Raw genomic sequence first — 2,838 nt, forward strand, 5'->3', positions numbered from 1 at the left:
CCCGGCACGTCCTTCTGCAGCGAGACGGGGCAATCGCTGCCGGCTGCTCTTTGCAGCGGGACGTGGAGGGATGCCTGGGCTGGGCCAGCTCCTGCTTGGGACCAACCCTGCGCCCGGCGCCCAGGCCGGGCCGCGGGCACCACCTGCCGGTCCCCGCGCCGGCCGGAGCCGGGCCGGCATCCCCGGCAGACGCAGCGCCCCGCGGCTGCTCTGCAGCGAGAGGCTGAACAAAAAATAAAAATAATAGCAATTCCATGCAAAAGGAGATTTCACGGCCCGGCCGAATGCGTTTGGGACTTCAGAAATGGCTAGGCAAGGTGCTTGGGGGCTTTCCCAGCGCGGGCTGCGCTCCGGAGCTGCGTGGTTTCCACCCGGGCCAGGGTGTCTCACGCCACCGCCGGTCTTGCAGGTGCCACGGAGCCGGCGAGCGCCCACGTCCCGGCCCTGCAGCGCCGACGGGGCAGGCACCGGGCAGCGCGGAGCCTGGCAAGCRGCTGCCCCCCAGGACCCCTGGGCTCGCGCGGGCTGCTTAGTTGCACGGCCAAAACTCGCTCGCGAGGTGTCGTTTAAAGCACAGCTGAGCGGTGTCTGAAAGTGGTTTATTTTACCGTGCATGAGATATGCTGTGAGGCCGAAGGTAGCCAGCCTGGCGTGTGCATGTGCTGTGTGTGCACGCAACGTGTGTGCAGGCATGGAGAGTGTGTGCACACAGGGTGTGTRTGTGCATGCAGTACGTGTGTGCACTGTGGGCTGCGTGCATGCAGTATGTGTGCAKGTCRGGCRTGTGTGCATGCAGTGTGTGTGCAAATGTGGGTGTGTGCACTGTGGGCTGCGTGCATGCAGTATGTGTACATGCAGGGTGTGTGTGCATGYAGTGMGTGTGCATGCAGTGTGTGTGMAAATGGGGGTGGGCGTGCACTGTGGACTGCATGCATGCAGTATGTGTGCACATGGGGGGTGTGTGCAAATGGGGTGTGTGTGCATGCAGTGTGTGTGCACACTGTGGGCTACATGCACGCAGTATGTGTGCACGCAGGAGATGTGTGCATGTATACAGCCTGTGTGCACACGGGCTGTGTGTGTGTGCGCACATGAGGAGTGTGCATGGGTGTGGGTGTGCACGGGCTGTGTGTGCAGCACACACGAGGGTGCRTGTGCATGTGGTGTTACACGCACACAGGGCGTATCCACGCCCAGGCCTTGCCAGCTCTACCCTGCCCTCTTCAGCTGTGTCAGGAAAAGGGGGAAAAATTGTAATTATTCTCTGTTAGGAATGACTGYGATTTCAGCGGAGCAAGGCGAGGCAGAGGGCTGCCTGGCCTCGTGCCGGCTGCAGCCCAGTCCTGCCCGTGCCTCAGTTTCCCCACGGCRGGGTGCAGTAACGCTGCCCCTTCCTTCGCCTGGCAGAAGGGAGGTGGAGCTGCTGCCTGACTTGCCGGGCTGCAGCCTCGGCAGGGCCCTGCTTGGCATTTCGGGGCCCCAGGCCCCTGAACACCCCCCCCCTGCCCCGTATTTATTTCTGGCGCTGAACAACCTCTGCAGCGCGGGAGCCGCGTGCCCATCCCCGGGCGCTCGGGGCGGCGGAGGGCTGTGGCAGCTGCGGCACGGGGGGCCGGGGGGGGGGATTGGCCGTGGGGCCGGCCCCGCTGGGACCCCCCCCCATGGGGGACCCCCGCGCCCTGGGGCTGCGTCGCCGCAAGGCCGAGCGGGCGCGCGGCAGCGGCGCTCGGGACCGGGAGATGGCAGCAGCCGGCTGCGCGGCAGGAGGCTGCCGGCCTGCGGGGATGGGACCTCCAAGGGCAGCAGAGGTCCCCGCTCTTCTCCCGGCCACCCCCTGGGCCACCCAGCAGCACCCCTGGGTGAGGGGCTCCCTCCGGAGCTGACGGGGTCCCTGAGATCCCGCTGCCACCGGCCCTCGGAGCATCTTCCATCCCACGGATGCTGGTGTCCGTACGGAGCAGGGAGAAGTACCGGTTTCCCACTCGGCCGAAACTCCCCCCCACGGGGGCATAATTAAYGCCCAGGAACGAAGGAGAGCGGGGAGATGGGGAAACCGCGTCCTCGGGAACAGTGCTGCCTCCAGCCCCGGCTCCCAGCGCCCTGGGTTTTCCCTTCCCGGGACGGAGCTGCCGGCAAGGAAGGAAACGCGGCAGGCCGGACCCAGCGCGTGCCGGGCACTTTCCCTCTCGGCTTTTCCGTTTCTGCGTTTGGCTCCTGTTTCTCCATGGGGCTGCGGGAAACTTTCCTCCTCCCCAAGCCCCCCGCGATCACTCCATGTCTGGTGCCTTTTCAGAGATCGCCGGGAGTCGAGCCAAGACGCGGTGCGGGGCGACGGAGCTGCAGCGGCCGGGGCCGGCGCGAAGGTYGGGCCGGGCGCAGCCCGCGCTGGAGCCGGCCGCGCGGGCGCACGCGGCGGTTCCTCCCGGGGATCCGGCCGTCTTCCCAGCCGGCGCTTGCTCCGGGAGCTGACGAYGCTGTTTACGGATCTGGTGGTTAACCAGCATTTTTGGCTGGATGTTTCCAAGGCCACGGGGCTGCTTGGCCGTGTTGCCGACGTGCCTGCGGYGGGCCCTCCGCGCCGGGGGCGTGCGCCCTGGGGTGCTGACGGGCCGGCGCCCCGCTGCGCCGGGGCCGAGCTCGCGGGATGCTCGCGGGGCTCGCGGCACCCTGCGCCCTGGCTGCAACACCCTGCCTGGGTGGAAAGCAAGCTCCCGCCCGGCCAGGGGGTATTTGGGGGTGTTAYGTGTATATATATATATTTTTTTTGGGGGGGGGAAACGCTACGGGGGGTGAGTGCAAGCCTGATGCGGGCTCCCCCCGCAGCGGGGTCCCCTCGCC

Source organism: Rhea americana, unplaced genomic scaffold (assembly GCF_003343005.1).
Source record: "Rhea americana isolate MKP2758 unplaced genomic scaffold, rheAme1 scaffold_61, whole genome shotgun sequence".
Classification (NCBI taxonomy): domain Eukaryota; kingdom Metazoa; phylum Chordata; class Aves; order Rheiformes; family Rheidae; genus Rhea; species Rhea americana.